This window comes from Nannospalax galili, unplaced genomic scaffold, assembly GCF_000622305.1.
Source record: "Nannospalax galili isolate Female #2095 unplaced genomic scaffold, S.galili_v1.0 scaffold996, whole genome shotgun sequence".
Classification (NCBI taxonomy): domain Eukaryota; kingdom Metazoa; phylum Chordata; class Mammalia; order Rodentia; family Spalacidae; genus Nannospalax; species Nannospalax galili.
Genome location: NW_008339436.1, coordinates 4,033,138 through 4,046,067, shown reverse-complemented (window position 1 = coordinate 4,046,067; position 12,930 = coordinate 4,033,138). Strand labels below are relative to the sequence as shown.

The 12,930-nt window shown below is 50.3% G+C and overlaps 1 protein-coding gene across 1 annotated transcript in view; it reads left to right on the top strand.

Annotated features, from left to right (window-relative positions):
* Positions 1-12,703: 12,703 nt before the first annotated feature.
* The window catches only part of Znf488 (zinc finger protein 488), a 9,332-nt gene continuing 9,105 nt past the window's right edge, over positions 12,704-12,930 (top strand). The window contains exon 1 of the mRNA XM_008834129.2: positions 12,704-12,783. The gene's annotated coding sequence lies outside the window, so the exon portion shown is untranslated. The remainder of the gene's footprint in view (positions 12,784-12,930) is intronic.

Below are 12,930 nucleotides of genomic sequence, written 5' to 3'. Positions count from 1 at the left end.
GAATAGTGAAGGCAGAGATGGAAAGCCAAGGGCTAGACACCTAGGAGGGCCTTGGAAAATTCTCCTTGGTCTCTGCTGATTGTGCTCCTCTTGCAAGTGATGACCTTTCCCTCTCACAGGACATAAGCAGTCCACCTACAACCACAACCACAACCACAACCACAACCACAACTACAACAAGACCTACAACTACCACAACAACTCCATTGACCACTATCCCTATCATCCCACTGGTCACAGCAGAAATGAGCCCGAACAAATTCATCTTTGCTCCCGTTCTACTGCTCCTGCTACTGGTTCTACTGCTGACTGGTTGTTTCTGGCAGCTGTGCTGCCTACCGGTGAGCGCCCCCGCCTGCTCAGCCAGGGATATTACCTCCCTCCAGAGGGCCTGGACATATAAGAGCATCATGGTCCAGCCTGTGAGCAGGCCTGGGGAAGCGAGAACACAAAGCACAGAGTTGGCAGGTCCCATCTCTGTCCAGGGGAATAGACAGCAGAGAAAGCCAGGGACCAGCCTGGAGGGCAGGAGGGCAGGGAGACAGGACGGCTGCTGGTTAATGAGCTTCTCCCGGCGATAGGAGGGAGTGTGGACTCTGCTGCAGGTAGGGCTGGAGTAGATGTGCAGCATTCTACTTTGGCCTGACTCATCTCCACCCATCTTAGAGAGGGATAGGTGCTCCATTTGTCAGGTAGGGCCTGCTGGGCACAGCACCACAGGCATAGACACCCGTACAGACAGCTCTAGGATATGTGCGTCTCCGCTCCAGACCAGGTCCTCCTGTCTGCAGGCCTGAAGCAGAGCCCGTCCCACTCACTACAGCTTCTTTTTTCTGTTTCATCCTACAGTCTGTTGAGCTTCCCCGACCCAAGCCCCAACCAGAGGTAAGTCATGCTTTGGATCCTGACACTCACATGCTTCAGGACTTTCAAAAGAGGTATCTTAAAGCCTTTACTCAGGGAAGAAGAGGGGACAGGGCCAATGAGGGTCTAGGAAGGATGCAGGGCTCACAGTGATGTCACCTAGAAAATGTTCAGCCAGGCTTACAGGATCTCCTGGGCTTGGTCCCACAATCGGCACAGTGGGGAGCTAGTCCAGGGTGAGCAGCTGTTCCTACTGACTGCAGTGATTGTCAGGAGACCCCATAGAACTATTTTGGATGCTGAGTTTGTTACTGGGGTTCTGGAAACAGTATTATGTCAGGGCCTGGTCTGTGGCTCCTCTCCAGTCTTCATCCCTGTCTCCTGGCAGGGCTGAGGATATGGCTCGGGGTCAGCCTAGGGACTTGAGGACTGAGGAGTCTGAGGGTATTTTTGTTGGTCCTGGGCTGTAAGGGATGTTCCCAGATGAACACAGGGACCAAGAAAAGGAGCAGGTGAGGAAGCATCTGTTGCTTGGTGGAGTGGGGACCAGAAGAGGTAGTGAGAGGCTGGGGCAGGCAGGGCCTGGGTCTGGGCTGAGGTGAAAGCAGCCTCCCTATCCAGGTAGGACTGTGCTGGCTGCCAAGTGGCCTGGGGAGACTGCCTCTGCAAAGGCCAGAGCCAGGTGGAGGACACAGTCAACTGCTAGTGCCTCTGCACAGCTTCCAGGCCAGGCACCTACCAGTAAGGGTGTCTCTGGAGAAGCAAGGGCACAGAAGTAGGCTGTTGGCACTTTGGGAAGCTCCATATTGGCAAAGCAGAAGGGGGAGTTCAGCTGTTCTTCTCATGGAGCACCTCCCAATGGTGTGGGGTGTATCCTTCCATTCACCTTAAAACAAGAGCTGAGTGGCCACAGAGTGCCAGGTGCTGAACAAAGGACACTGTGCCCCCATTCCAGGAGCTATAGACAAGGCTCAGTCAGTTTCTTCTCTTTCCTACCAGCCCAAGAAGAAGTCACCTCCTCCCCCAGTGTCTTCCCCAGCACCTGCATACAATGTGAGCCCCACAGTGATCATCTGCTGCTGTGCCTGCCAAGGCCTGTGCGTGGGCAGAGGCATGGAGGTAAGAGGGCCTGGGGGCTGACACTCCAGGCTGGGCACAGGGCAGGCACAGTCAGGTCTCACAGCAGAGCTCAGAGTATAGGAGACACAACTCTGTGGTACAGGCCTAGACTGATTTATGTCTGAAGACAACACAGTCTGTCCCTTCCTTATGCTAGGAGAGGGGAGCATGCAGGAGGGCTGCTTCCCACCTCACTTATCCTCTTCCAGTGCTTAGAATCCTTTTTGGTAGCATCCAGGTTTCAGGACAGTGACCACTGCCTATCTTGTCTGGCCAGTCCCTGGTCCAGGTTCTTTATACACAAGGAGAAGAGTTCTTTTGAGATGTAGCAGAGTTATAGGAAGGAGGAGGCTGACATGGAAATCTTAAGGGATGTTGAAAACAACCTGTTGAGCCCTGGTGGGCAGACAGCCATTCATCCTGAGACTCCCTCTTTCTTATAAGAGATTTAGGCCTATCCTAGGAGAGGGAGAAATCAGCCTGGCAGCAGCCTTGGGATCTGAATAGAGAGGACATGTGAGGTTAACATCGAGGGAGAAAGCCCTTGGTTCCCACCTGGCTATTTTCTTCTCCCTGGTCCTGATTTTGTTTGTGGTGGATCCATCACTTCCTTCTGGGAGCTTCTAGCTCTTCCAAGACTGGCCGAGAACCAGTTCCACCTATCTCCTGCCTGTGGTACACAGGGAAACCATCTACACAGGGAAACCATCATAGGTCCTCCAGAGAAAGAGGAGGCTCTTGGCCTGGCTTGACCTGGCCTGCAGGGCTCGGCTCCACCCACTTCACAAGACCCATGGGGCCTAAACTTTAGGGTTGAGGTCATGAGGTCCCCACCATTAGAGCCATGGCTCTTCTTGCCTCTCTGCTTTCCTCTGTTCTCTGCCCTGGCCCATGGCATCTGCCCCTGAGCAAGACATAGGCCTCTTACCTGCCTCTTCTGTGTAGGTCTGGATACAGGCCCTGTCCATTCCCAGGGCTGTACTCAAAACATGACTCCTCTGGAGGCCTGTGCTTGCCACCATATATACCTCTATCTTCTGAATGTAGATTCTGAAATTTTCTCTTCCATAGACCCATCCCTGACATTCAAGGTTGTAGACTCCTCCCCAAGAAGCATGCTGGGTTTTTTAGTCAGTGTTCCCTGGAGATAGAGTCTTAGGAGACAGGGATACTTGTACCTTCTGGGGCAGAGTTGATCCCTGCTGCTTCCTCATGACCACATCTACTTTTCAGGGCAATGTGAGCATGTGCAACTTCAACCCCCTAAGCGGCTATCGGTTGCCATTGACGGGGTATCAGTCCAGTGACCAGGTGAGTGGGACACGGGGATACTCCCAAAGGGGTAGAACAACTACTGATTTTTCTGGACAGTGACTCAGAGCCATGTCCCAGTATGAGTTTAGGGAGCCTTAAGATATGGGACCTGTTCCATCTTGTTCCTGAGCCTCTTCAGTGGCTTTTAGAGATGGCATCCATACAGTCCATAGCTGGTCACTAGGTCAAAAGGGTTATTGGCCCTGGTTGATAGTGCTGTGTGGCTAACAGTGACCTATTCATCAAGTAGCAAAGGTCTCTCTCTGTGTGTGTGTGTGTGTGTGTGTGTGTGTGTGTGTGTGCAGATGTACTTGCCTGTGTGTGAGCCAGTGGAGACCAGAAATATACTTAAGTGGTCTTTCTCATTTGTTCTTCACTTTATTTTTTGAGACAGAATCTCGAAACCTGGAGCTCACTGTTTCAGCTTGATTGGTTGGCCAGTGAGTCCCTGGGATTTGACTGTCTTACATCCAGTGCTGGTGTTTCAAATGTGCACCACTATGCCGAGCTTTTATGTGGGTGTTGGGGGTGTGACTTTAGTTCTCATGTTTGAACAGTAAGCACTTCCACCACCAAGCAATCTCCCCAGGTCAAGATCCCTTCCTGTATTACCAGTTACCTTGATTGGGCAGCTTTGTGACCTTGAGGTGGCTAATCCCAGACCACTGGAAGGTTGCCCAGATGCTCAGGCCAAGGTGCCACAATAGGCCCCTCTTAGTGGGTTTAGGGCTTATCTATCTGCCTGGGCTCCTCAGAGCCAACCCTCTGAGTAGACAAAGTCAAGGTCTGAAGGGTTGGGAGTACTCAGTGTCTGTGTGAGGGTTGTCTAGACAACACTTCTTGCATCAGGCAAGCATGAGACCCATAGGACGCTCTCTGGGTCCTCCCACAGTGTAGGAAACCAGGCATGCCCTAGGGAAAGATGAGCCTAAAACTTTTTAAGTCCAGACTGCATTCTTTGCTAAAGGGAGGGGTGCTGAAAACAATACCTCTGATAGCCCTGTCTTGAAGAACACTGAGAGACTGGCAGGAGAAAGTGGCCAGGTCAAAAGTGCAGGCTCCTTGCTCTTTGGGAAAGTGTCTTGGTCAACAGCTTGTCTCCCTGTCCTGAGCAAATAACTCAGCTGTCATTAGCTAAGAGATTAGGCCAGGTTAAAGGTTTACTCCTGAGCTAAAAGCTAAAAGTTTACCATGCTTTTAGTCCTGAGAAAGAAAACATTGTGGCCAATAAATTACCATATAGCCATTGGTAACCTTGAGTAAAAGTTTAAGCATCCTGCTGGTGCCAACTAAAAGGCCATGTGTCCTGTTTCTTTGTGCCTAAATCTTTGCATGTAACTGCCAAACCCCACGTGACTGCCAGTTCTTTGTAATGTATAAAAACCCTCTGAATTTTGTAATAAACAGCTTGTTGTAAAGATACACATTCCAGGGTCCAAGACTCTGTCACCAGTCAGTACTGCCATCCATCACAAAAGTGAGGTTCCCCACCAAGGAAGGCACACTTGGGTCTCTCAATACTACATAGTGGGAGAAGGAGGCTTTGGATTACTCACAGTGTTGCTTTAGGTGGTCTGGCTCATCCTGATGGTGTATCCTGGGCACCATACTGCTTATGGTCAGCATGACAGTCATGGATAGAGTAGGATGTGGAGCCTGTCCTGATCCTGTAGACGTGGAAAGGAGTCTGTTCTTTCCACTTCATTCAAAGGTCTATGGCTTTTCTGGTCAGTTTTGAGCTGGGCATGTGATACATGGCAGAGTGCAAGGTCTTAGGAAGTGAATAAGGGACCCTTCTGTTTGTGGATGAGAAGGATGGAGAGAGGGAGGGAAGGAGAGGGGTGGAGAATAAGAGAGAGAGCCTAAGACATATTTCCAGACTTCAGTGTTGCAGGAAGAGGCTCCGTGGAGCAAGTATTCTGGGCTTTGGGACCAGAGTGTTCCTTCAAGCCTGGCACAGGGATGGCCTGGTAGGTGCAGAATAGCATGGGTAGCTCAGTCTGGCAGGATGGATGGATTTGGATGTACAAAATGGACAGGCGGTCAAGGAGAATCCAGCTAGGCAGAGGAGTGAGGTAGAGCACAGAGCCTGCACTGTAGTTGGTATTGTGGATGCCTGAAGTGAGGGTGGTGAGGAGCCTATGATCCTGGCATTGGAGGGCCTTGAGGGATCAATGATGTGGACTGGATTTGGCAGGAAGTCAGGCTGCATCTCTGGAGGGCGATTCTGGGAGGATTTGATTCATGGAGCCCAGAGAGCTGTTTGAGTCAGGCTGAAAGGATGTGTGAGACCTGATCAGGCAGTAGCAGCTCAGGAAAGGAGAAGAGTAGATGGAAGTCCCAGATTCAGAAGGCTCAAAATGAGGTCTCATGGGCCACAGAGAGGCTGTTTTGTTCCATATGGGGGCTGGAAGGGCAGGGACTGAAGAGGGCATCAGGGTGGAGTTTGGAAGAAAAAGGAAAAGTCTCAGAGCGTCCCAGGAGAGACGGTAGCCCCCAGGTCCTTTGTCACTCACATGCCCATGCTTGGCCTGGTGTATGGATGGTAGCTCCAAGAAAGACTTTCTGCATGTTATATGGAGCTCCTGTGAGGACTGAGGGCTACAGACAGGCTCACAAGTGACAATGGAGGTTCATGTCAAGTAAAAAGCTCAGACACGAATAGAAGAGGAGCCAACAGGCCCTGGAGGCTAAGGGGTTCATAGGCAGGGCTCAGCTGCAGTGCTTACTATGGTATGCAGAGTCTTGTTCACAGGTGGGCAGGTCGGGCAAAGTGGTATGACCTTGAACATCACTGGGGAATGGTTCCTGCCCCAGCCGCAGAGGCTGCGCACATGGTACCTCCAGGTCTGTGTGAGCCAGGTTGTACAGTGAGGGCACTGCTAATTCCCTTGACAGGCTTCAATCTACTGGTACAAGTGGGAACTCCCAGGCCTAGCTCTTTTGTGCCCAAAGCTATGATGGGTTCCAACCTATGCTGTACAATATGTTCAGGTGGGGTGTGGTGCATGCCTTTAATCTCAGCACCTGGGAGGCAGGCAGATCTCTGTAAGATCAAGGCCATCTGGTTTACATAAGGACTTCCAGTCCAGCTGGGACTACAGAGATAGCCTGTTTCAACTCTGCTGCCATCCAAAAAGTTCAGAATATCAAAGACAGTGGAATTAAGAGAGAGGCTTTATTTTGGAAAAAAACTGGTTTGAGGGGCTGGAGAGATGGCTCAGCAGTTAAGAGTTGCTAGAGAGATGGCTCAGCAGTTGAGTTGGCTGCTCTTGCAGAGGACCCAGGTTCAGTTCCCAGCACCCACGTGGAGGCTTAACAACCTTCCTCAACTCCAGTTCCAGGGGATTCAATGCCCTCTTCTGACCGCCACAGGCATTGTACTACTTAGGTGCACTTACATACATGCAGACAATACACTCATACACATAAAAACAATAAAATATTATAAAATTTAAAAAGAAACTGATTTGAGAAAGCTTAGTGGCACCAAGAAATTTTTATCTAAATGGCTGCACGTTATATCCCCAACCAGGGAGACCCCAGGGAATTTTCACAATTTTTTTTAATAGACCAAGTCTTACAAAGTGGCTGCTGGAGCTACATTCAACACAACTATATCGCAGGGAGAAAGGAGGAAGAATGGAAAAGAGGCTTTCTGTAAAGCACCATCCAATAACTCCTGTCTATATTCCACTTGCTAGAATGTACCCACTCTGGGAAAAGGCACTTAATAGCTGAGCCTTTGCATCCCCCGAGCAAGATCAGTTTGTTGTTATGAAGAGGAGAAAGGGACACAAGTTTGCTTAACAATCTTCAATATTTCTGGCCCCTTTTAGAACTGACTGACTTAGGCAGATCAGAGACAGGCTTAGAACCAGCCCCTTTGACCTTGGAGTGACGTACGTGGAAGGTTTTATAAAATGCCCAATCAAGACTCTTAAGACAGGATCATCTGCCCCGCTTAAAAGTTGGCAGAAAGACACACAGGCAAACGTGGAAAGAAGCAAACCTATGTGGCTCAGAGCGGTCAGGTCAATGTGCTAACTGGCTTGGTTGGTGTGTGCTAGGGGGCCAGGCCTGGGACTGTGCAGGGCAGGAGGGCCCTAGAGTGAGATGGAGAGGCCTGGAATGGATCCAGGTGTTTCCAGAAGCATCTGTCCCTCCTCCAACTGGCCTCTTTTGTTTGATACAAAAGGGTTCCTTTCACTTGGTGAGGGGGAAAACAATGTCCTTACCTTCAAATGGCTATAGTAGTCTTTTCAAAACAACTGTTAATAACCATACACGCACCCCAACATCTTGTAGAGCACACACAGCCTCTTGCACTTGTCACAGGCACTGTACATAGAAGTATGGAATGACTTCATTGAACTAAAGTCAGGTCGTCTCCAGGATACGTCCCTGCTGAAGTTGTGGGAGAGTCCATTTCCCTGTCCTTTCCAGCCTTTAGAGCTGAAACCTCTGCCTGGCTTAGTGCATGGAGCTTTTTCTACTTGCAAAGCCAGCACAATAGAGCCTTCCAGGAGGCCCCCGCCTGTTAACTGCTCCTGGCATCATCTCCCTCTAGGGGGTTGCATACAGTCCTATAATATCTCCAGCACATCTTTCACCCCCAAATCCTTAATCACACCCACAGCATCTTTTCTGCTGGATAAGGCAAAAGAGCCAAACACCTCCAAAACTAGGATTGTAGCTCTTTCCAGGTCTCCCAACCAGTCAGACTTTTGCTTCCTGCACTGGTCTGGGGGGAGAGTGCTGGCTGGAGGACAGTACCCAGAGGGAGGAGGAGCTTCACCCAGGCCTTCCCTATGGTGCAGGGCCATTGGTGCTCCCCCTTAGTCAGGCGCACAGCCTTCTGGGCCTGATTCCAATGGTATCTCAGTGCTCTGACTTTCTTCTCTTTCTGCAGGGGGAGTATACCAACTTTGCCCTCCTGAAGGCCCTCTGTGCTCATGGCTCCTCCAGCCCCAAGGACAGCCATCCACCTAGCCAGGAGTGCCTGCCGCTAGCCTACTCCTCCCAGTGCCACCATTTCCTAGCCAGGTGCTCCAGTCCTTCTTCGAGGCTGTGGCTGTTCCCTCCTGCCTGGGCCCCCAGAGCTCCACTGTCACTCAAACCCATGTAGCAGATCTCACAGGTACCACAGAGCCAAGACTCAGGTCTTTGGTGCTGTATCCTGTGTATCAAGTCTAGGATTTTAATTAAAAAGAAGAGTTAGAATTTGTTGTTGATCAGCAAATCTGTCGCCTAGGGAGATGCTTCTCACTACTTGAGATGTGTTTCTGCTGCACCTGCCAGGACAGACCTCCTTGGTGTCGTGAGGTGAGGCGTGGATGAGTTGTACTTCTAGGATTCTATCTTTACCTGTCCCAAAGGGTCAGGAGAATACAAAATCCTGTGTAAAAATTTCTCCCCTTTTCTCCTAATTTCTGAGCTGCGAAGTCTATCTTAGTCTTCTTCCTTAAATTTTTACAAAGAAAAGCACTTGAATTTCTCATCTATGGCATCCTATGACCCTTGTCTCTGTTTTTGACTGCCATCCTATACTCTATCACAGCTGTGCTTTGCATGAAACACTGAACCATCCAACCTGACCAGGCATGTCTGCATGACCACCCAGGTGCTAGGCACACAGGCCAGAGAAGAGGGTGGCGCCATCCTGAGCTGCCTCACTATGGACCCTGTACCTCAGTGTTTTAATCCCTTGGAGGACTCAAACATTTGGTTTGGCCCCATTTTCAGACTCTCAGAGTAACTGTGGGTGCCTCAGAGAACAAGAAGTCCTTTCACATGCTACTCCTGACATTGGTCCAGAAATATGAGGCCCACGTTGATGAACTTTTTGTTTTGTTCTTTGCACAGCTTTTCTCTTATTAAATAAAAACTTCAGATCACATACACACAGAGATTTTAACAAAAGTCTGCATGCTCCTACTGCACTGCTGGATGTGTGGAGTTACATAGGCTAAAACCTGGAGCTTGGGTAGCAGGTGGCTGTGTATAGCCCTATGGAGCAGGTTCCAGTGAGGAGGTCACAGACATCCGCGTTGAGTGGGATGGATATTTCTTAGCAGTGCACTCCTTGCTTTAGACTGTTGTTGCCTGGAAGCATGCTATCTCAAGCTGCTCCAGGAAGCTCAAATGTATTTCACATCCTTACTTGGCTTGACAGCCCTTCCATCCACCCCAGGGACTACACTTGACCCCACTGGACCTACCTCACAGGAACATCTTTTCCTGTGGCCAAGGAGGCTTCCTAGATGGCTGGCCTGGCTTAGACTGTAGGCTGGGGCCATGTACCCCCAAACCATCATGTCCAAGGAGGAGGGAAGTGAGGGAGCAAAACCAGGGGTGGCAGAGGAAACCCAACCCAGAAAGCCCTGGTCTTATCAACCCCAGATACCTTGGGCACCTCACCAACCCAGGAGTGTACCCTGCCCAGGAAACCAATAGAAAAGCCCTGACTCCTCTGCAGCCTAGGATGTTGGGAAGGTGTGCAGGGGAAGGAAGAGCTTGGAGCCCAGCCAGAGCTCCCCCCAATCTTCTGCTGGCTGCACCACTGCTCTAGTTGAGTGGGCTCAAGGTTCACCCCAAGCCCAGCAGGAGGGGCTGAGAAAGGAGTCCAGGTCTTTCCTCTCAGATCCAGGTCCCATTCCCTCTCTTGACAACCAGGAAGGGCCTAAAGGTCAGCCCAATCTACCCAGGACCACACTGAGGCAAACTCAGCTCTCCACAGACTAGGAGGAAGCCAAATGCTTAGGGCAGCAAAGGAAGGTCACTCTGATCAGCAAGGCTGAGAGCCTAGTGCTACAGTGGCAATCTTTGCAAAGCCTCTGGGTGGACTGCTCACATGTTTGAGAATGTGACTCCTAGAGGCCAGTGGACGGAGGGTCAGTGACAATTGAGATGGGGGCCAAGATGCTGGGTACAGAACCATCTAGAAACCTGGAGGAAACAAGTAGGAAATAAGTGGGCCACAAAAGACTGTGACCTGGGATCTGACCACAATGGCCCTGTCTTGCTGTTTAAATCTTCTAAATTTTGATATGTGTGTTATATTCAATTTCTCAATGCAATAGAAAATTGACGAAATAGTTTCTAGTTTATTACTTGTTGCATTTTATAGACACATGCGAGTTAGAATGTTTGTTGTTTTCCTGGAGAATGAAGTCCTATCATTATAAACTCTTTAGCCCTAAGAGCAGTTTCTAGTGTTGAAGACCTCATTTCCTTTAGTCTGTCCACCATCTTTGCCCGTCATCACTTCCCACATTTTCCCATTTAACTTTTTCATGTTCTCATGTATTAGATATGTCTCTTCCAGAGGTATGTAGCTTGATCTTTAAGGGATATACTCTGTTTTACCAGGTGCTATAGGTGTAATGTTCAGTGCCACCATTCAGATCTGAATGTGTGTGTGTGTGTGTGTGTGTGTGTGTGTGTGTAACTGGAGAGGAGTGTTCTGAGTGTTCCCACCCCCACACTCTATGACCACATCTCCATCAAGAGGACCACCATGCCATGCTTCTTCCAGTCGGGCCCCGCTGGGATTGCAAGACAAGCCCTTGTTAGAAGCTTCCAGACTCCCTATGTGCTTGGCTAAAACTTTCTTGTAAACGAGTCTGTCTTCATCCTGTCTGACTCTTCCTCCTCAGCCTTTCTTCCTTCCCTCTTTCTTTTCCAGAGAACTCTCCAAACTGGTGAGTGTCAGTATATACTAGTTGCCTAGCACAGCATGTTTTCAGTGCCTTTGTCTTCTTTAGCTCTTTGACCAAGGTTAGTGGGTGGTAGCTCTGGGCTTTGCACCTCTGAGGATACCTTCTTTTTGTGCTGACTAGTGAATAGAAGCACAATTGGATACTGAATTGTAAACATGTCATTTTCAAGGTACCCCCCCTGGAGACCCTGCATACCAGTGTCTTTGAGCCCTGTGAGCTTGGTTTGACTGAGTGCTTTTTGGATAATCTATGTTCTGAGCTTAGTAGCTTTTAAAATTTGTTTCTCAGCCCTTAATGTGTGTAGTTTCACTAAGGTCTGTGTGGGTGCTTGGGCTTTACCATGTGCCTTATCGCTCTTTATCAGTGGCCTTTTTCCATAAAAGAACAGGTTTGCCATGGGATCATCACCCATGGTTCTGATGGATGTTCCACTCCATCCTTCCCCACCCCCCATTTACTTTTTAAAATATTTTTATTTTATGTGTACGAGTGCTATGCCTGCATATACATAAGTGTGCCCATGCCGTGCAACGCCCACGGAGGTCAGAAGAGGGTGTCAGATCCCCTGGAATTGGAGTTTTGGATGGTTGGTAGCCGCCATGTGTGTCCTGGGAATCTAACCTGGGTCCCTTGTAGGAGCAGCTAGTGCTCTTAACCACTGGACCATCTCTCCAAGCACCCATTTATTTTTATAACAGATCCTCAAACCCCAGAACAGACTCTGGAGCTTTCTTGCCTTTGTGTGCACACCTGATTCCTGCCAGGTTCAGAACACTTATGTGAATGAATGAAGGAACAAATGAATGAGAGGGAGGAAGCAGGAATTTTGGTTGTTTTCACTTTCAGTTCCTCGAGGACTCTCTCTCTCTCCAAAATCAAGGCGCTTTGCACCCGGACTCAAACTTCAGGACCCCACATAGGAGAGCCATGCTACCAAACCTCCCTCTCCAAACTCTATCCCATCTCCCACCAACCCACTACAGTGGAAATCGCAGGTCTCTCAGGACATGGCCTTATGGGCTCCAGCTCACAGCCGGTTCATCTCTCTTGCTTTGCCCCACCTTCCATGGCAGTTACCTTGCATGCGACTGCATATTGTCCAACGTCTGGGAACTTGCCCTGGCCTGGCAATGTGCTGCGATCCACAACTGGTAAAGGCGGAAGGCAGCGGATGCTCCAGAGAAAGCCATTAGGGCCCTATGAAAACGCAGCTGGGGTAGCTATCCAGGGCCTATAGGAAAAAGGGGTCCAAGTGCAGATTGGGTCCTCTTGGTGCATCTCAGGCAAGAGCAGCTGGTGCGCCATCCGGCCGGATTCGCCTGTTGCTGCAGCCAAGCGGGTCCAAGCATCAAGAGGTTGCGGTGCACTGTTGGAGACAGCGAAGATGACTGTGGCCATTACCTTCAAACGTCTCAAGGCTGGGCCCGGAGCTCTTGGCTGTCCCTCAGGCGCTGGAGCCACACCCAAGCCTGCCGGCACAGTGGATAAGGTCCGCAGAGCTGAGCCCAGAGCTCTGACTACTCGGGTTCCAGGGCCCCTGCGCCTCTTCCTCCAGGTTCCGCCAATCCGAATCCGAAGTCCAGCCTGGAGGATCCGGGTGTGGATCCTGGGGCCTAGGGACGAGGAGGTCCCGCCCCAGAGGCGGGAACGTCCTCGGAAGGTGGGGTCTGAACTCCCGCAGGCTCACCGGCCAAGTTCAGAACCACGCGCCAGAGGCCAGACATCTGGTACCCACTCTCCACACTGATGCTGCTGGAGAGCCCAGGTGAGACGCACCTCCCTTTCCTAGCTGGACAGACAGATTGGCAAGCGGGAGAGGGCGGCAGGATGCATCTCATTTTCATTGCTTTTTCAAAACCTGGCAGAATTCTGCATCTGCTGCCTGGCTGGACTCCTTCCCCCCCACCCCCCA